Source organism: Sus scrofa, chromosome 10, assembly GCF_054392235.1.
Source record: "Sus scrofa isolate SSC_HxYL_T2T_F1_AM1 chromosome 10, Sscrofa_HxYL_maternal_Yorkshire_Landrace_v2.0, whole genome shotgun sequence".
NCBI lineage: Eukaryota > Metazoa > Chordata > Mammalia > Artiodactyla > Suidae > Sus > Sus scrofa.
In genome coordinates, this window is record NC_139392.1 from 31,057,395 (window position 1) to 31,079,916 (window position 22,522).

A 22,522-nucleotide genomic window follows, 5' to 3' on the forward strand; every position below is an offset into this window, starting at 1 on the left:
CTTCACATGATAATTTCTAGGTCCATCCATGTTGCTAAAAATGCCAGTATTTGGTTCCTTTTAATGGCTGAGTAATATTCCATTGTGTATATGTACCACGTCTTCTGGATCCACTCCTCTGTCAATGGACATTTAGGTTGTTTCCATGTCTTGGCTATTGTATATAGTGCTGCAATGAACACTGGAGTACATGTGTCTTTGCGAGTCATGGCTTTCTCTGGATAGATACCCAGGAGTGGGATTGCTGGATCAAATGATAGCTATTGTTTCTAGCATTCTGATGATGGCCACTCTGGCTGGTGTAAGGTGGTACCTCATCATGGTTTTGATTGGCATTTCTCTAATGCTGAGTGTGTTTTTTGGCCATCTGCATGTCTTCTTTGGAGAATGGTCTGTTTACATATTCTGCCCATCTTTTGATGGGGCTGTTTGTTTTTTTGGTATAGAGCTTTAGAAGGGGTTTATAAATTTTGGAGATTAATCCCTTGTCAGTTGATTCATTTGCAAAGATTTTCTCCCAGTCTGTGGGTTGTCTTTTTGTGTTGTTTAGGGTTACCTTTGCTGTGCAGAAACTTTGAAGTTTGCTTAGGTCCCATTGGTTATTTTTGTTTTTATTGTCATAACTCTAAGAGGTGGATCTGAGAAGATGTTTCTGTCATTTATGTCAGGGAGTGTTTGGCCTTTGTTTTCCTCTAAGAGCTTTAGAGTGTCTGGTCTTATATCTAGGTCCTCAATCCATTTGGAGTTTCTTTTTATGTATGGTGTTATGGAGTGTTCTAATTTCATTCTCTTCCATGTGGCTGTCCGGTTTCCCCAGCACCACTTATTGAACAAGCTGTCCTTTTTCCATTGTATAGTCTTGCCTCCTTTGTCATAGATTGGTTGGCTATAAGTACATGGGTTTAATTCTGGGTTTTCTATCCTGTTCCACTGATCTCTATTTCTGTCTTTGTGCCATTACCATATGGTTTTGATTATTGTTGCTTTGTAGTATAGTCTGAAGTCTGGGAGCCTGATTCCCTTCAGCTCCATTTTTTCTTTTTCAGGATATCTTTGGCTATTCTGGGTCTTTTGTGCTTCCAAACAAACTTAAAAATATTTTGTTCGAGTTCTGTGGAAAATGTGCTTGGTAATTTGATAGGGCTTGCATTGAATCTGTAGATTGCCTTAGGTAGTATAGTCATCTTGATAATATTAACTCTTCCAATCCACGAGCATGGTATATCTGTCCATCTATTTGTGTCATCTTTGATTTCTTTCATCAGTGTCTTATAGTTTTCAGAGTACAGGTCTTTTGTCTCTTTAGATAGGTTTACTCATAGGTGTTTTATTCTTTTGGATGTGATGGTAAATGGGATTGCTTCCCTAATTTCTTTTTCTGCTCTTTCACTGTTAATGTATAGAAATTCTGTTGATTTCTGTGTATTGATTTTGTATCCTGTGACTTTCCCAAAGTAGTGGCTGAGCTCTAACAATTTTCTGGTAGAGTCTTTAGGACTCTCTAGGTGTAGTATCATGTCATTTGCAAATAGTGATAGTTTTACTTCTTCCTTTCCAATTTGGATTCCTTTTATCTCTTTTACTTCTCTTATTGCTGTGGATAGGACTTCCAAAACTAAGTTGGAGAGTAGTGGTGAGAGCAGACATCCTTGTCTTGTTCCTGATCTCAGTGGGAATTCTTTCAGCTTTTCACCATTGAGAATGATGTTTGCTGTGGGTTTGTCATATATGGCTTTATTATGTTGAGATAGGTTCCTGCTATGCCCACTTTCTGAAAGGTTTTTATCAGAAATAGGTGTTGGATTTTGTCAAAGGCTTTTTCCACGTCTGTTGAGAGGATCATATGGTTTTTATTCTTCAGTTTGTTAATGTGGTGTATCACAGTGATGAATTTGAGAACACTGAAGAACCTTTGCATCCCTGGGATAAATCCCACTGGATCATGTTGTACAAGACTTTTAATATATTGTTGGATGTCGTTTGCTAGTATTTTGTTGAGGATTTTCACATTGATGTTCATCAGTAAAATTGGCCTGTAGTTTTTGTTTTTTGTGATATCTTTGTCTGGTTTTGGAAGCAGGGCGATGCTGGTCTCATAGAATGAGTTTGAGAGTATCCGTTCCTCTGCAATTTAAATATTTGATTGAATTCACCTGTGAAGCCATCTGGTCCTGGATTTTTGTTTGTTGGAAGTTTTTTAATCAAAGTTTCTTTCAGTTATTGTGATGGGTGCATTCATCTTTTCTATTTCATCTTGATTTAGACTTGGAAGATTGTACTTTTCTAAGAATTTGTCCATTTCTTCTAGGTTTTCTGTTTTATTGGCATATAGTTGCAAATAGTAGTCTCTTATGATCCTTTCTATTTCTGTGATGTCCGTTGTTGCTTTTCCCATTTCATTTCTAATTTTATTGATTTGAGTCTTTCTTTTTTGCTTGCTAAGTATGGCTAAGTTTTTATCAATTTTGTTGATCTTTTCTATGGTTTTCTTTGTTTCTATTTCATTGATTTCTGCTCTGATCTTTATGATTTCTTTTTTTTTAATTTTTATTATTGTTCTCAATATGTTTGGCATTTTACTTTTATTTTTTTTAATTTATTTTTTATTTTTTATTTTTGCCATTTCTTGGGCCGCTCCCACGGCATATGGAGGTTCCCAGGCTAGGGGTCTAATCGGAGCTGTAGCTGCCAGCCTAAGCCAGAGCCACAGCAATGCAGGATCCGAGCCGCATCTGCAACCTACACCACAGCTCACGGCAACGCCGGATCGTTAACCCACTGAGCAAGGGCAGGGACCGAACCCGCAACCTCACAGTTCCTAGTCGGATTCGTTAACCACTGCGCCACGATGGGAACTCCTTTATGATTTCTTTCCTTCTACTAACTTTAGGTCTTGTCTGTTCTTCTCTCTCAAGCTGCTTTAGATGAAAAGTTAGCATGTTTATGTGAGCTTTTTCTTGTTTCCTGAGGTGGGCCTGTATTGCTATAAACTTTCCTCTTAGAACAGCTTTTGCTGCATCCCATAAGTTTTGGAGTGTCGTATCTTCATTGTCATTTGCTCTCAGGTATTTTTTAATTTCCTCTTTGATTTCTTCAGTGATCCATAGGTTGTTTAGTAGCATGTTGTTTAGTCTCCACATGTTTGTGTTTTTTGCAGATTTTTTCTTGTTGTTGATTTCCAGTCATATAACGTTGTGGTTGGAAAAGATGCTTGATATGATTTAAATTTTCTTAAAGTTACCAAGGTTGGATTTGTAGCCTAGGATGTGATCACTCTTAGAGAATGTTCCATGTGCACTTGAGAAGAATGTGTATTCTGTTGCTTTTGGATGAAATGTCCTATAAATATCTATTAAGTCCATCTGGTTTAATGCTTCACTCAGGGCCTGTGTTTCCTTATTGATTTTCCATCTGATTGATCTGTCCATTGCTGTAAGAGGGGTGCTAAAGTCCCTGACTATGATTGTGTTGTTGTTGATTTGTCCTTTTAAGGTTGTTAGCAGTTGCCTTATATATTGTGGTGACCCTATGTTGGGTGAGTAGACATTTAAAATTGTTATATTTTATTATTGGATTGATCCTTTGATCATTATGTAATGTCCTTCATTGTCCCTTAAAATATTCTTCATTTTTAAGTCTATTTTGCCTGATATGAGTATTGCTACTCCAGCTTTCTTTTGATCCCCATTTGTATGAAATATTTTCTTCGATCCTCTCACTTTCAATTTGTATGTGTCCCTAGACATGAAGTGGGTCTCTTGAAGACAGCGTATATATGGGTCTTGTTTTTGTATCCGTTCAGCCAGTCTATATCTTTTGGTTGGGGCATTTAGTCCATTCACATTTAAAGTAATTATTGATATGTATGTTCTTATTTCCATTTTATTAATTACTTTGGATTTGTTTTTGCTGGTCTTTTTTCTTTCCTTCTTTTCTTGTTCTTTTCTGCCTATAGAAGTCCCTTTAGTATTTGTTGTAAGGCTGGTTTAGTGTTGCTGAATTCTCTCAACTTTTGCTTATCTGTGAAGGTTTTGATTTCTCCTTCAAATCTGAATGAGAGCCTTGCTGGGTAATGTAACCTTGGTTGGAGGTTTTTTTCCTTTCATCACGTTAAGTATATCATGCCACTCCCTTCTGGCCTGCAGAGTTTCTGTTGAAAAATCTGCCAATAACCTTATTGAGGTTCTCTTGTATGTTACTTATTTCTTTTCCCTAGCAGCTTTCAAGATTTTCTCTTTGTCTTTAATTTTGGTCAGTTTGATTAATATGTGTCTCAGGGTGTTCCTCCTTGGGTTTATTGTATACAATATTCGTCCTGCTTCCTGGATTTGAGTCAGTGGTTCCTTTACCGTGTTAGGGAAGTTTTTGGCTATTATCTCTTGGAATATTTTTTTTCTGTCTCCTTCTCTCTCTTTTCTCCTTCTGGAACCCCTATAATATGGATGTTGGTGCATTTCACATTGTCCCAGAGTTCTCTGAGACTCTCTTCATTTGTTTTCAGTCTTCTTTCTCTTTTCTCTTCTGCATCCATAATTTCCACTAATCTGTCCTCCACCTCACTTATTCATTCTTCTGCCTCCTGTATTCTGCTGTTGGTTGCTTCTAGTGAATTTTTATATCAGTTATTGTATTTTGCATCTCTTCTTGTTTAAGTTTCATATCTTGTATCTCTTTGGTCAGTGTTTCCTGCAAGTTATCCATCTTTGCCTCCAGTTCATTTCCAATGTCTTGCATCATCTTCAGCATCAACAGTCTAGTCTTTTTCCTGGGTACTGAGAATCTCCTCCTCACTTAGCTGATTTTCTGGGGTTTTTCCTTTCTCCCTCATCTGAGCTATAGCTCTCTATCTTTTCATTTTTATAGGTTTTTGGTGTGGTGACCTTCTTACAGATAATAGAGTTGTAGCCTCTCTTACTTCTATATCTGCCCCCCTGTGGCTGAAGTCAGTATGGGCGCTTGCTGTAGGCTTCCTGATGGGAGTGGCTGATGCTTGCCCCCTGGTAGATGGAGAAGATTCTAATCCCTCTGGTAGGTGGGGTTTAGTCTTTGGATGGGATTAGAGGCAGCTGTGTGCCTGAGGCGTCTTTAGGCAGCCTCTTTATTGAGTGGGAGGGCTGAGATCCCACCTGGGTTGTTGTTTGCCCTGGAGCTTCTCAGCACCTTGAGTTATGCCTGGGGCCAGATTTTCCCAAAATGGCCACCTCCAGAGAAAGGCACTGCTGCTGAATATTCCCAAGAGCTTTGCTTTCAATGTCCTTCCCTCAGAACAAGCCACATTCACCCCTGTTTTCCCAGGACATCCTCCAAGGACTGCAGTCAGGTTTGACCCAGATTCCTATGGAGACTTTGCATTGCCCTGGGACCCAGTGCACGTGAAGGTCCGTGTGCACCTTTTAAGAATGGTGTCTCCATTTCACCCAGTCCCATGGAGCTACTGTGCACAAGCCCCACTGGCCTTTGATGTCAGAACCCCCATATGCTGTAGATGCAGCCCTAAAAAAGGCAAAGGAAAAAAAGAAAAAAAAAACAGTTACAAAAGTTTAAGAAATATCAAATAGTGGGGAAAAGCATATAGCATTCTCATATAGCATTTAAATAGCAGAGTAAGGAGTTCCCCATCATGGTGCAGTAGTTAATGCATCTGACTGGGAAACATGAGGTTGCAGGTTTGCTCCCTGCCCTTGCTCAGTGGGTTAACGATCTGATGTTGCCATGAGCTGTGGTGTATGTTGAAGACGTGGCTTGGATCCAGCGTTGCTGTGGCTCTGGTGTAGGCCAGCGCCTGCAGCTCTGATTTGACCCCTAGCCTGGGAAACTCCATATGCCACGGGAGCAGCCCACGAAATGGCTAAAAGACGAAAAAAATAAAGAGTAAACAGAAACTGCTATGTTAGATTATGTAGAAGAAAATATTTAGGGAGTTTCTTTGTGATACATTGAGTTAAGGATGCAGCCTCATCACTGCAGAGGCTCAGGTGGTTGCTGTGGCGCAAGTTTGATCCCTGGCCCAGGTGCTTCCAAATGGCTCAAGCATGGCAAAGTAAATAAATTAAACGGAATTTTAGTACCCAATCTGACTAAAATGTATGAGTTGCTGCAAAATCTGAATTCATTGTAAATTTGTAGCTTTAAAATTTGTCTCTGTTAAAAAAAATGTAGGACAAGTATTTAATTCAACCATTTATTTTAATGGTTATAAAAGCCCATAGAATGCAAGAGACAGGCAATGAATTTTTTAAAAATACACAGAATTTTAACAAGGAGCAGTTTACTGAATCTTGTTGACACATCACAGAAAAGTAAGAAGGCCACCAAGGAGATAGCACTGCATGCAAGTTGTTGGGTTTACACATAAAATTACAAAAAAGGACATAGGAAATGACAAAAATATTCCTTATGTATATAATATGTATGCATATACAAATAGCTATTAATATACAATGCATACAAATCTGTTAATTACCATTAGGGCCTTTCTACTAACTTAAATTTTTCAATGTTTTCCAAATTTTCTCCAATGTTAATATATAGCACTCTAACCCTAAAACTATGAAGTGCTGACTTGTTCCTTAGCTGCTTGTATTTTATCCTTTAAATCAATCAAAAGTAATTTATTAAAAAAATGTGAATATTCTTTAAGAAAGAAGTCATGGAACATTAAAAATAATGCAGGAATGAGAGTGTTTTAATGATAATGTCTGGCCTTTATTAGTACTACCTTAAATGCCCAACAATCATTATCTTATTTTATTTTATGATAAGTCTATGGACCTGGGATTATTATTTACCTCTTGCAGTTGAGGAATCCTGAGGCTAAAATTTTCAGTGAGTTTTCAAGGGTTATACAGCTAAAAGGGTAGAAGAGCTAGAATCTAAATTCTGCAATATTTAGTTCCCAAGCAAGTATTCATAATCACTCTGCTATATTGCTTCTCCATAAAATAAATGAAATAATTCCTATCATTACTCAAGTGGAGTTCTTTTCCATAATAAAATTCTCCAAAATTTGAGATACATGGGAATTTGTATGATATAGCTTTAAAAATGACAACTGTATTTTTTTATTTTCAAATCAGTTATCCTCAAAAACATGTAAATTTAGACCATAGCATTAATACATTTCAGTTTCCAAATATATTATTGATTTCTGCAGTCAAATGCTCAACCACCACTGAGCTATACCTCCTACATGGATTTCTAAAGGCATCTTCCTGGAAATGAAAAGACCATATTTGGTCAAACAATGATAGTTCAACAGAATAAAAATACATAAAGGATTCAACTGTTTCTGGAAAAAGACCAAGGAAATACACTATAGGGAAGAGGGGAAAAAATCTATTCAGAAGTTTAGCTTCACTCTCACTTCAATTGCCAGGCACCCACAGTTTTATGTATGACTCTAATGAAGTCATTTTTTACTTCTTTGTTTCTAAGACTACAAATGAATAGATTCAGTGTGGGGGGTGACAATAGTATAAAAAACAGAAGCCACTTGATCCTTTCCCAAGGGGGACTTACTTGGTTTTAAATAAGTAAAAATCATAGTGCCTTAAATGATGGTGGCTCCCAGGAGGTGAAAGGCACAAGTAGAGAAGGCTTTTTCTTTACTGAGGTAGAAGTAATTTCCAGGATAGTAGACATGATAGACACATAGGACACTAGTATTGTGATAAGAGTTGCCATTAGAGTGGAGCCAGCTATAATGAATGCCATTATTTCCATGTCTTGTATGTCAGTACAAGACAAGGCTAAAATTAGGGATTTGTCATAGGAGAAGTGATGGATTACATTGCATTGCAGAAATCCAATCTGCTCATGCAAAGCACATTGTCAAAGGAGTCCATGAAGCCAATCAAATAAGATCCAAAAAACTAGGGAGCAGCAGCATCTTGTGGACATAACAACATGATAATGGAGAGAACTGCAAATAGCTACACAGCAGTCAAATGCCATGGAGGAGAGAAGAACACATTCAGTGGCACCCAAGAAGACAAGAAATACACCTGGGTGAAGCAGTTCATGTATGGAATGTACTTGGTGGGAATCAATAAGTTCTCTTAAGTTTTAGGTGTGATGACTTTTGAGTAACTGAGATCAAGGTATGACAGTTGGCTGAGGAAAATAATACTTAGGGTTATGAAGCTGGAGACTCAGGTGGATTATCCATATAATCCCTGCATTGCCCAGCACAGTAATCAGATATAGCAGGAGAAATAGCATAAACAGCATCCTCTGGATTGCTTCAGAGTATGTCATTCCCATAAAGATGAAGTTGGTCACACATGTGTTATTTTTTCCACCCATAGTATTCAAATGCTCTAAACTGTTGAGAAATCAGTTGATGCTTAGCAGGGATGGCTTCAGAAAGTTTGTGTTTAAATGAAAGACAGGACATATTTTTACTAGTTTAGTTTTTCTAGAATGTTATATTAAGAAAGATTTACAGAATAAAAAGAAAAATCTTAATTCAATTGTCAAATATAGAATCAGGTATAAATTGGCATTTGGATATAACATAAGCTAATATATATACGCATGACACTGTTGTGAATGCTTCCCTTTATTAAAGCATTAAGTTTCCATGAATTATTACACCATAGGTAATACTACTAGCCACATATTTTAGAGGAGAAAAATGGCACAGAGAATTTTGGTAACTTATCCAGAATCAGTACTATTAGGTGTTGGGTCTGTAATTTTTCCAAAATAGATTGACATCAGGCAGCAGACTTATGATACTATATTCCTATTTATAATTAGCTTCAGCAAACCTCAGGAAAAAAATGCTACATATATAATAAACAATGACAGAATAATAGTTTTAATCTACCATGTGCTCTTTTGACTTCCAAAATTATTTAATATAAATGATAAATATATTTAACCTAGTGGATATTAGTAGGGTGCATTAAAATGATAGATGACATGATAATATTAGTTTACAAAAGTTATGATGAATAATTTCCTAATTTGACCATTTAAAATCAAAGTTCTTCCCAAATTATATCTCTAAAATATGCATGTTGCTTGTAGTCCCTGATTACCTCATCTCTATATTTCTAGTTCCACATGCCCTGGCAATACATAGGGTATTGTCAAAGTACTATCTATATGTATATTCTTGGGATAATGTCCCAGTTTTATCCGGGCCTAAGGTAAACCTTCTAATTTTCAAAATAATACTTACCAGGAGTCAAATTTGGTGCAAAACCACTGTCTTCCTGTATTATCTTTTTAGCCATGTGTCAACCTCAAATTTTAGTCACAAATAAGACATGAAGACTATTTAAGTAGAAAATTTCTGTAGTATATTTTCTTCTAAGAAATAAGTTCTCTTTAAGTTTTAGTGCATTCATTTCCCAGAGGAAAACAAAAAAAAAAAGGTTTTAAACCTAGAAATTGTGGTCAGCTCCTGGTCAAAGGTAAAATTTTCCAGAAAGCTATGTTTAAAACAAATATGTATATAAACAGAGAAACCTATGTCTTGCCACTCATCCTGTTAATTCCAGGTTACCTCATATACTGTGGATTGGTAATAATGCAACATTTGGTCATCCCTGTGGACCAATTTACAAGGAAGTTTACTCAACAAGTTTCCAAAGACAAAAGTTCAAGGACTCCATGCAGCTCTGCTAGGTTTTGAAATGCTACTTATCTTTTCCTTTACTAACCACACAATGAAGAACCTAATGGTTTGGTCTTTTGTGTTGTCCAAATTAATGCCTAGGGTGGTAGAGAAACATTTTCTAGGGAAATACTTAATTACTCTTAGTCCAAAACCATCAGGGACAGAAGGATACATTTTTCTTAATGAAACCTTTATATTTAAATGTGTGATACTATATAGGAGTAAATATGTTCATTAGAAACCACATACAAAGAACAGTATGAAAACACTTCCAAACTGTTGAAACATCTTGATAATTTCTCTCAATTATTTTTTTCATAAAATGTTTGTTTGTATGCCTCTAGATTTGCCTAATTTTTGTAGTACTGTATATTCAGTATTCATCCTCAATTCACAAACAATTTCATAATATACTATAAACAATGTTATGTTAGCCTTTCATAAAACATAATTTGTAGATTTTTCATTAATTCATGATAATTAGATCAATGGTTGTATAGATTTAAAAGAGAATCTCACAGAAAAGTCCACTCATATGCCACAGCTTCAGGAGGTAACATATTGTTGTAGCCAAGGGAACACATTTTATTCGTATTATATCTCTGATGAAGGGCAGTTCTATTTATGAGAAGTCAGTGCTGCTTAAACAGGCTTTATGTTAAAAAGTCAATATAAATTTATTTGACAGTATATAACTGAGAGTTAAATCAAATGAGAGACTTATGGTAATTTTCTATGCAAATGCTACCTCCAAAGCCCTGGTGTTTGCAAAATTACCAGGAGCAAGTGATTTCTTCCTCAACATTTTCCCTACAATAGACATGTTTAGTGGTGCTTATGACTTTAAGTTATTCTTCTTCTTTTTTTTTTGGCAATGCCCATGGCATGCAAATTTCCAGGGACAGTGATTGAACCTGCTCCAGAGCTGGGACCCAAACCATACCAGTGAAAACCCCAAGTCCTTAACTCACTGAGCCAAATGGTATAATAGATTATACCATTTATTGTGTCATGGAAGAAACCAAAGTCTGATCAGAGATTTTAAATATCTTTTGATTTAATGATGATATACACTAACCACACAGTTTTAACTATGCATTCATATAAATATATATACACACACAATGTTTTTCTTTCTTATTTTATTCTAGTTACTTTTTCTTTCTTCTTTAACTCATGAAAGACTGTTGCTGTTTTTTTCTTTTTCAGATAAATGCTATTATTTGTCTTCAAATTCATTAATTGTTATCTAAATTTTATCATTCTTCCCTTATTGGACTAGGATTATGGAGAAAAACAAAACTTTTTTCCCTCTATTCTTCTTGTTTTTTGACTATGATCCACCCACTGTATTGAGGACAGATTCATAGGAGAAAAATAAGCAGAAATTTAATGATATTTATATCCCTGTATACATGGGTGATACCATGAAAACTGAGTGACTCCTTCAAATGGCTGAAACCACCACATTAAATATCATATTAAGCTAAAGACAAAGGATAATGAGGGGAGGGAGGGGGAGGATGGGAGGCAGGAAAAAAATGCAGTAAACAATGGTATGTTTGTCAGTGCAGGTTCAAGTTTCTAGAGATTTAGTTATCTTCCTCTTCTTGGAACAGAGAGAGACATCCTTATAAATGAAGATTTCCATTTTAAATGTAAATGCCTCTTACAAAAGTGTAACTTCTATTCATTTTTCAGAATATCTCCTGTGTCTGCTCTTTCATAAAAATAACCAGCTTGGAGTTTCAGTCATGGCACAGTGGAAACAAATCAGACTAGGAACCATGAGGTTGCAGGTTCAATCCCTGGCCTTGCTCAATAGGTTAATGATCCAGCTTTGCCATGAGCTGTGGTATAAGTCACAGATGTGGCTTGGATCTGATGTTGCTGTGGCTCTGGCATAGGCCAGCAGCTACAGTTCCAATTAGACACCTAGCCTGGGAACCTCCATATGTGTGGGTGTGACCCTAAAAGAACAAAAGACAAAAAAATAAAAATAAAAATAACCAGCTCAAGGTAATCCTTATGCCAAAGAAGCATACTGTGGCATAGAAATGCTTTTCCCCTTTAGGTTGAATTCATTGTTTTTTCTCTATTACCTAGTAATATCTGTTTGTTTACTTTTTGTAATCTGTTTGATAATATGGGAATTTAATATGTGCATTATTCATCTGAGTGTTACTTTAAATTTGACTTGTATATAGTGACATTAATTACTCTTGTTGTGACATATTAAATAGATAATCTAAAGTTAAAATTTTAAATTTCCTATTGCTTAAGAATAATTCAAGATTTTAAAAAAATAGGTCAAGCTAAAAGAATATATTTTTATTTAGTTAGTTAGTTTTTGTCTTTTTTGGGCCAAACCCATAACATATGTGAGTTCCCAGGCTAGGGGTCAAATCAGAGCTGTAGCCACCAGCCTTTGCCACAGCCACAGCAACAGCAGATCTTAGACATGACTGTGACCTACATTACAGCTCAGGGTAACACTGGATCCTTAACCCACTGGGAGAAGCCAGGGAGCCAACCCACATCCTCATGGATATTGTAGGGTTTGTTACTTATAAGCCAGTACAGGAACTCTCTATTTTTTCCTTTACATATCAATTTTATATTATACTACATTGCAGACAGAAAACGAATGTGACTCCTTTAATTTAAATTTGGTAAATTTATTGAAATTTATGGATTAATCAATTTATCAATTACTTTATGGATTAATAAATTGAAAGTGATGGATTTCAATTTATGCATTATTAAACTGCTACAATTGACTCAGATTCTGGGAAAGAAAGGGTCAAATGTTGATATGCATGTCTGGTCTTATCAATTATAGTATTATAGATTATTAATTCACAGCTGGGGGAAATAGGAAAGAACACAGAAAACATAATATAACATGTTAAAAAGTGAAAACTGATATAAAAATAAAAAGTGAAACAGCTCAGAGGAGGGAGTTCTGGAATAGGGGCATGAGGAAGCAATCAGAAATAGTGTGGTCAAGGTAAGCTTAACACAATGTTGGATTGTGAGCAAAGACTTGAAGGAGGGAAGTGTTAGTCATGCATGTACATGGGAGACAAAACCTATGTCTTGCCACTCATCCTGGTAATTCCAGGTTACCTCATATACTGTGGATTGGTGATAATGCAACATTTGGTCATCCCTGTGGGCCAATTTACAAGGAAGTTTACTCAACAAGTTTCCAAAGACAAGTTTTCCCAGCACCACTTATTGAACAAGCTGTCCTTTCTCCATTGTATAGTCTTGACTCCTTTGTCATGGATTAGTTGGCTGTAGGAGCGTGGGTTTAATTCTGGGCCTTCTATCCTGTTCCACTGATCTATATTTCTGTCTTTGTGCCAGTACCATGCAGGTTTGACGACTGTTGCTTTGTAGTATAGTCTGACGTGCAGGAGTCTGATTCCTCCAGCTCCATTTTTATTTTTCAGGATGTCTTTGGCTATTCTGGGTCTTTTGTGCTTCCAAACAAACTTTCAAATATTTTGTTTGAGTTCTGTGAAAAATATCCTTGGTAATTTGATAGAGATTCATATATGTAGATTGCCTTATGTAGTATAGTCATTTTGATAATATTAACTCTTCCAACCCATGAGAATGGTATATCTTTCCATCTATTTGTGTCATCTTTGATTTCTTTCATCAGTTGCTTTCAGTTTTCAGAGTATAGGTCTTTTGTTTCTTTAGGTAGGTTTACTCCAAGGTATTTTATTCTTTTGGAAGCAATGGTAAACGGGATTGATTCCCTAATTTCCTTTCCTGCTATTTCATTGTTAGTATATAGAAACACTGTTGATTTCTGTGTATTGATTTTGTATCCTGCAACTTTGCCAAATTCGTGGATGAACTCTAACAGTTTTCTGGTCGAGTCTTTAGGATCCTCTAGGTATAGTATCATGTCATCTGCAAATAGCAATGGTTTTACTTCTTCCTTTCCAATTTGGATTCCCTTTATTTCTTTTACTTCTCTCATTGCTGTGGCTAGTACTACCAGAACTATGTTGAAGAGTAGTGGTGAGAGTGGACATCCTTGTCTTGTTCCTGATCTCAGCGGGAATTCATTCAGCTTTTCACCATTGAGAATGATGTTTGCTGTGGGTTTGTCATATATGGCCTTTATCATGTTGAGGTAGGTTCCTGTTATGCCCACTTTGTGAAGGGTTTCAATCAGAAATTGGTGTTGGATTTTGTCAAAGGCTTTTTTTAAGTCTATGGAGAGGATCATATCGTTTTTATTCTTCATTTTGTTAATGTAGTGTATCACACTGATGGATGGAACTTAACATATGCCGCACGTGTGACACTAAATGAAAAAAAAGTAAAAACCCATTTTTTGTTTGACCTTCCCCTTCTTTTCATGTGTCCATAAAGGCAGCTAACAGTGTCTAGTACAACATAGGAGCACCAGAAAGATCAAACAAAGAAATGAATAATCCAGTGAAAGATCCAGAATAGACCTAGAATAGCCAAAGACATCCTGAAAAATAAAAATGGAGCTGGAGGAATCAGACTCCTGGACGTCAGACTATACTACAAAGCAACAGTCGTCAAACCTGCGTGGTACTGGCACAAAGACAGAAATATAGATCAGTGGAACAGGATAGAAGGCCCAGAATTAAACCCACGCTCCTACAGCCAACTAATCCATGACAAAGGAGGCAAGACTATACAATGGAGAAAGGACATCTTGTTCAATAAGTGGTGCTGGGAAAACTGGACAGCCACATGGAAAAGAATGAAATTAGAACCCTCCCTAACACCAGACACAAAAATAAACTCCAAATGGGTTAAAGACTTAGATATAAGACCAGACACTATCAAACTCCTAGAGGAAAACATAGGGCAAACACTCTCTGACATAAATGACAGCAACATCTTCTCAGAACCATCTATCAGAGTATTGACAATAAAGAGAAAAATAAACAAAGGGGATCGAATCAAACTTCAAAGTTTCTGCACAGCAAAGGAAACCCTAAACAACACGAAAAGACAACACACGGAATGGGAGAAAATCTTTGCAAGTGAATTGATTGACAAGGGATTAATCTCCAAAATTTATAAATACCTTCTGCAGCTCCATACCAAAAAATAACAAACAAGCCTATCAAAAAATGGGCAGAAGCTCTAAACAGACAATTCTCCAAAGAAGACATACAGATGGCCAAGAAACACATGAAAAGATGTTCAACATCACTCATTATTACAGAGATGCAAATCAAAACCACTCTGAGGTACCACCTTACACCAGCCAGAATGGCCACCATTGTGGCAATGCTAGATCCTTAACCCACTGGGTGAGGCCAGGGATAAAACCCGCCTCCTCATGAATACTAGTTGGGTCCTTAACCCACTGAGCCACAATAGGAGCTCCGAATAATGAATCCATTAATTGTAGTAATTGTGAATTTATTACTTATAGTACATTTGTTGGCATTAGTTTTCATATAAAGGGACAGAAAATACAAAAGTCCTTTTCTTAGGTTGAAAAGAGCTTGGTCATTCCAAGACCAGAATTAAACTTCAGTTGCAGGGTAGCTAAGCTCCTTGACTAGGCTGCATAGCACAGCTGATGGAGAAGGGTAAAAGAGGGGAAACCCTAGATTAAAAAATCTGTCATACCTCTTAGATGTTTACAGGGGAACCAGTATGTTTACACTCTTCTCAGCATAATGTGAGGTGGAGATTGGAAGAGGGAACTGGAGTGTTGATGCAGTCAGGTCAGCCTAGGCCTGATTGTTGAAGCCAGGTGTCAGGTGTGGGGTTAATTATGCTACTGATCTTTTTAAAAAATTACTTATTTATTTTTATCTTTTTTGCATGTGAAATTTTATTTTTTACAAAATAAAATACATATATTTAAATACAATTACATTCACACAGATTATTATATCATGGATCTTAAGAAACAGATTACGTGACTCCCTCTGGAAAAGTGGAATGGAAAATATGCTGAGACAAATAAGAAATTTATTCTATACTTTATCCCGTTTTGTATGGCTTGCATCTTTACTATTTAGTATTATCTATTACATTTCAATGTTTCTTTAAAAATTAGTGTTATATTAAAATTGTGTATATTATGCAACTAGATGTTATAATGAAGAAAGCCTTATATACTATTAAATATTTTATATAGCATAATAAAAAGAATAACTTAACTGGTAAGAATAACAAAAATAATACACCCTCTGAAAATAAGTAAAATATAAAATGCATAAATTGGTTAAAAAACAGTGTAACTATATAATTATGTCCTCACAGTTTGGTACATCTTAGTGATTCTTCAATATAGGCATTACACCATTCTAGTAAGTGTTAGGGTTACTTGTGACAAACAAGACATTAAGACCTTACATTGTAACATGAAGAGAAATGGTTATTGATAATACAATTGTATAACTGTATTATTTAATGATACAGTTGCATTATTTAATTATAATTATCATAAATTCTTTGATGGAGAGGAAGTTAGAATCAGTCATAAGAGGATTTCAGCATTCCAAGAATGATGTCAAATGACCCCCGTTCATGGTGGATTATGGACTTATTTACTATGAGATATATTTCTTCTCCAGAGATTCCTTGTTTGTATATCAATAGTAGATTTTTTGTTGGAAGTTACTCTGAAGTTTTCATATAAAAGTCTATATGTATATAAGATTATTTTAACTTGGTGTTCTCATAACTGCAAGTTCATCTCTAGTGTCCTGCATTTTTACCCACCTCTTCTCATGATTTCTGATTTTGGTGGTATTATTGTGCATGGATTATTTCATATCTTTACTGTACATATAACTTTACTGGTGGGCCTTGTCATTTATGGCGTTTTTGTTTCCTGTTGCTGTCTTTTCCTTTCTGCCTAGAGAAGGTCCTTTAGTATTTGTTGTAAGGCTGGTTTAGTGTTGCCGAATACTCTCAATTTATGCTTATCTGTGAAGGTTTTGATTTCTCCTTCAAATCTGAATGAGAGCCATGCTGGGGTAGAGTCATCCTGGTTGGAGGTTTTTTCCTTTAATCATGTTAAGTTTATCATGCCACTCCCTATGGCCTGCAGTGTTTCTGCTGAAAAATCTGCTGATAAACTTATTGGGGTTCCCTTGTATGTTATTTGTTTCTTTTCCCTAGCTGATTTCAAGATTTTCTCTGTGTCTTTAATTTTGGTCAGTTTGATTAGTATGTGTCTCAGTGTATTCCTCCTTGGGTTTAATTTATATGGTATATGTTGTTCTTCCTGGATTTGAGTGAGTGGTTCCTTTCCCATGTTAAGGAAGTTTTCGGCTATTATCTCTTGAAATATTTTTATGTCTATTTCTCTCTCTCTTCTCCTTCTGGAACCCCTATAATATGGATTTTGGCGAGTTTACCATTGTCCCAGAGTTCTCTGAGACTCTCTTCACTTCTTTTCAACCTTTTTTCTTTTTTCAGTTCTGCATCCGTAATCTCTTCGAATCTGTCCCCCACCTCTCTTATTCTTTCTTCTGCCTCCTGTATTCTGCTGTTAGCTGCTTCTAGTGATAAATAAAATAAATTTTTTATTTCAGATATTGTGTTTTGCATCTCTTCTTGTTTAGGTTTTATATCTTGTATCTCTTTGGTCAGTGTTTCCTGCAAGTTATCCATCTTTGCCTCCAGTTTATTTCCAATGTCTTGCATCATCTTTAGCATCAAAAATCTAAAGTCTTTTTCCTGGGGGCTAAGAAACTCCTCAGCGCTTAGCTGGTTTTCTGGGCCTTTCCTTTCTCCCTAATCTGAGCTATAGTTCTCCAGCTTTTCATTTTTATAGGTTTGTGGTATGGTGACCTTCTTACAGATAATAGAGTTGTAGACTCTCTTACTTCCATCTGCCCTCCATGTAGCTGAAGTCTGTGTGGGGGCTTGCTGTAGGCTTCCGGATGGGAGGGGCTCATGCCTGCCCCTTGGTAGGTGGAGAAGTTTCTTATCTCTCTGGTTGGTGGGACTTAGTCTCTGGATGGGATTTGAAGCAGCTATATGCCTAAGGGGTCTTTAGGTAGCCTGTTTACTGAGGGGAGGTGCTGTGATCCCACTTGGATTGTTGTTTGCCCTGGGGCTTCTCAGCACTGATTGATGGGTGGGCCCAGATTTTCCCAAAATGGCCACCTCCAGAGAAAGGCAGCTGCTGAATATTCCCAAGAGCTTTGCTTTCAATGTCCTTCCCTCACAACAAGCCACATTCACCTCTCTTTTCCCATGATGTCCTCCAAGAACTGCAGTCTGGTTTGACCCAGATTCCTATGGAGAACATGCTCTGCCCTGGGATCCAGTGCACACAAAAGTCCGTGTGCGCCTTTTAAGAATGGAGTCTCCATTTCCCCCAGTCCTGTGGAGCTCCTGTGCACAAGCCCCACTGGCTTTCAATGTCAGATGCTCCATGGGCTCTTTCTCCCAGTGCCAGGTCCCCATATGTGAGTGTTTGGTTTGTGGTGCAGAACTCTCACTCCTGTAGGTGAGTCTCTGTGAACCAGTTAGTTTGCAGTGTGTGGAGCTTCACACTGGGGAGGTATAGGATTTTTTATATCATGAAATCACCTCTCCTACCTCTTGATGTGGCCTCCTATTTTTCTACTGGAGTAGGGTATTTTTTTTAAAGTTTCTGGTACATTTGGATGGAGATTTCTCAGATCTTAGTTGTGAATTTTGTTGTTTTTAGGAGAGAATTTGAGCTCCAGTCCTTCTATTCCACCATCTTAATCTTCTTTCCTACTGATCTTTTGTCCATACCATTGACCTTGAATAGTTGTGGGCATTAGGGGCACTAACCCTCTGAACAAGGGAAAACACACTGTAAACAACAGTAGGTCATCTGTGTCCTTGGCTGCTCTTCAGATTGTGTCATACTTACTGCATAGGGTTTACTATTAAAAAAATGTGTGTAAATGGGCCTGCACAGTTCAAGGGTCAGCTGTACTCAAATGTACCTAAAATGAAAAGAGTCACCACCTACCAATGGCAACTTATAAAAGTAAATCAGCAAGCATGAGTTTCTAAAAAGTAAGAGCTTTGTATAGTAATGTACATAGAATAACAAAAGTTTTGAAAATTATCATTTGTCAAAACAAGTATTACTTGTTTGTCTTAGTAATAAAAATGATTTATCTGGTGATTTAAAAGAATCTCTTTTATAACATATATTTTTCTTTAAACATTTGGAGAATTGCTGTTGTGTGTGTGTGTGTTTAGGATTGCACCTGCAGCATGTGGAGGTTCCAAGGCTAAGGGTCTAACTGGATCTGTAGCCTCTGGCCTCTGCCACAGCCATGCCAGATCCAAGCCATGTCTGCGACCTACAGCACAACTCATGGCAAGGCCAGATACTTAATCCATTGAGTGAGGCCAGAGACTGAACCTGCAACCTCATGGATACTCTTCAGATAAGTTTCTGCTCAGCAGTAGCAGGTACATCAAGAATTGCTGTTTTAACTAAGAGCAAATTCAAGAGTGGAAGCCAATAGTAGTCAAGACTGGGTACTGCAAATACTCATCTGGTTCCTACAGATTTGTGGTGGTGAGGGTTTAGTTTAATTTCCCATGAGGTGAAAGAATCATTAAGCATATATAGTCTGATTTGAATTTCAGCTATTTGCATTTCTTCTGAGAGAACTTTTTTACCTAATCCAGAAAAGGGATGCTTTGTAGACCCACTGACCCTCCTTTTTGTCCCTGACTTTTCACTGAGTTGCTGTAGCTCTCCTCTGAGCAGTGAATGAGTTCAATGACAGTGCAGATGCCGAATAATTTAGCTTTAAAACCAGGATCTATGGAATTCAACAGCATGGCTGCTCTTGCTTTTGAATCTATTGCCAAAAGACATGGCAAAATATCTGCTCCTCTCATGGAGATTTTAAGAGCACATCAAGTGAATGCTCAAGTAAAACATATATACTTAATACAGTTATTAGTTTATATGGACACTTCACTTTTTCAGTTTTAAAAATGATGAGGTTATCTTACCTCCTGGAAGTTTTACAAGATAGTATATTTTAAAATGTTTTTCCTGTGGTCCACTGTGTAAAGTATTTGGTTTAAAAGAGTCTGTTCTGTGTGACTGTTGATGGCTCAGACAGTGAATAGGGCCAGAGCAGAATGATCCCAGGTGCACTTTAGCAAAGGGGACTCCTGGTTCATCTGTTATTTATCTTTGACAAATTGGGCTGAGTTTTTCTGCATTTTCTTAGAAATTCATCTTTGTAGTATAGAAGATTTTGAAAGATATACATGGATGCATTTTGCTTTGAAAATTCTGAATCATAGTGTAATTTTGGGGACCTACTTTGTGCTCATTTAACCTCTTTTTTTTTGCTCTTTCTTATGGAAAAAGTATAATTATTTTCATGTTTTGCTTAATATCACATACTATATTTATTATTTGAATGTCAGTAGTAAAACAGGAAGTAAATGCCATTGTTGGTTTATTTATTTTCTTCCTACTAGATCCTGAAAAGTCAGTCTTTGCTAAGAAACTGTACAGTGTAACATATTTACTACATAGTATTACATGGCTCATATACAATTTAAAAGGAAAAATTTGAGAGTATCACTAATTACCACCAGCATCACTGTTACAATAATTGATTAAATCTCCTTGAGGAAACCCAATCTATGTTTAGTGAAGGATTATTACCCCTTTCCAAATATCCAATGATTAGTAATATATAGATGATTTAAAAAAAACTCAGCTCTGGTAATTGCACACATTTAAAAACAAATGTTTGAGAGATAGTCTAAGCATGAATTATCCCAGGTGCATGAGGATATTTTAGCAATGTTGATAGACAGTTTCATGGAGGCTGCTTGTCTCATCCCAGGGCCTTGGCATGGGCATTGGTGTCTCCATAGTTTTCTTTGGATGATGACTAAGCTGGTACCATTAACAATGGCCCATCTCATTTCTATCTTGTAACTGTTTCTGAGGAAATGCCAGAGGCCAGCTCTGGTGGCCAGGGAGTATACATCCCAATCGGAGATGAACAGCATAGGCGGAAAAATGGAGACAGCCTCTTTGGCCCTTCTTTCAGGGCGCTGGACTGCTCAGATTTTATTGGCATAAGTGGTTGACTATATAGACAGTTTTTCACTAAAGATTACGTCACAGTGTTAAAAGTACATTGGTTAACTATTAGACTTTGTTTTTTGATCACACAGTACAGTAGCAATACATCATGTTTTAAAATCTTTAGTCTAACTAAATTTAGTGAGTACAATTCAAGGACAAACAGGCACAGCATATCATGTGGGAAAGAGGAGACCCAGCACAAACCATCTCATGGCCAGCTAATTCCCACAAGCTGAAGAATTTACAAACACAAAAAATCCTGTCTTTAGACTAGTGTCTATCTTCAAAGTGTCCTTGGCAGGGAGACAGTGTGAAAAAATACAAATCAACTTAGCTAGCTACTGTTAAAAGTTTCTAAAGTCAAGGACAAAACTCACAGCTGGGTTTCTCTTGATCAAGAATAATATATGCCTAACTTCTATAGACCTCATTAAAATCCTAACTCTAAAGTTTACTGTATAACTGGTTAGTAGATAAACACTATGTTTAATTAAGTTGGATTTAAATAGGGGAAAGTCCCTTAGAATGAAATTCTTATTATATTGTTATTGTAATTTTGTTAAATCACAAATCACCACAGGACAATAAGAATGGGAAATAAGAATAATAAGCAAATAATCAGGAAAGACTAAGGAAAACTGAATAACAAAACAGCAGGAAGGACTAGGTCACCCAAGAAACAATCCATGATCTCCAGTGCAAACATGGAAATTGTTTTCCCAGGAAAGCCCCAATTCTTCCCCATGAGCATCAACATGAGAGCTGTATAACCTGAGGCCTGCCTTCAGCTTTTACCATTCAGGCAGGCTTTTATCCTGTCCAGAGGCACACCTTTGGCATGTACCATTCAGGAGAGCTCCTTTCCTAGGTTAGGAACCTGCCTTCAGGTTATTCTGCCATCAGGCAAGGTCCTTTTTTTGAGTCCTATCATCACCTCGGCTCTCCACAAAGAAATAGTTTTCATATAGTTGTCATCTGTTATAGACAGTCATTTTATTTTTAAATAATTGTTAATTGTAGAAGTATAATCTTGATATCCTGGTGCCCACATATCTATCTAGCATCACACTACCCACCCCGACACACACACACACACACACACACACACACACACTTTGTTATTTTTGGAGCAAGGGTCCAGATATAAAAACGTTTTCTTAAATGATGATTTTACTATGATTTTACTATTTTTGTTCAAACCTGCATCCATGGCATATGGATGTTCTCAGGCTAGGGTCAAATCAGAGCTATATTGGCCAGCCTATGCCACAGCCACAGCAATGCCAGATCCAAGCCACATCTGCAACCTATACCACAGCTCACAGCAACACCGGAACCTTAACCCACTAAATGAGGCCAGGGATTGAACCTGTGTCCTCGTGCTTACTAGTTAGATTCATTTCCACTGACCTATGATGGCAACTCCAAGATTTTACTATACTTGAGGAAGGTTTTTGTTAAGGAAACCTTTGAAGATTGACTTTCATAATAGTTTTCATTTTGTTGACCTTAGCAAAATTATACAATAGCTTTTCAAGATCATTGCCTATCTTTTCTTATTGAAATGTACCTTTGTGTTTTTAAATGCATTTATTTTATACTGGTGACTTGATTATTGACTTGAAATAAAGAAGTAGAAATAAAAATGAAATTTTAAGGGAAAGCCCTTTTATCTATTAATGGGAATATATTAGAATATGACTAAGAATATTTTATGTGTTTACTTTTTAATGATTCATGTATATTTGAGTGTGGATAATTATGCTTTATAGGTGGAGAGGTGGCAATGATGAAGT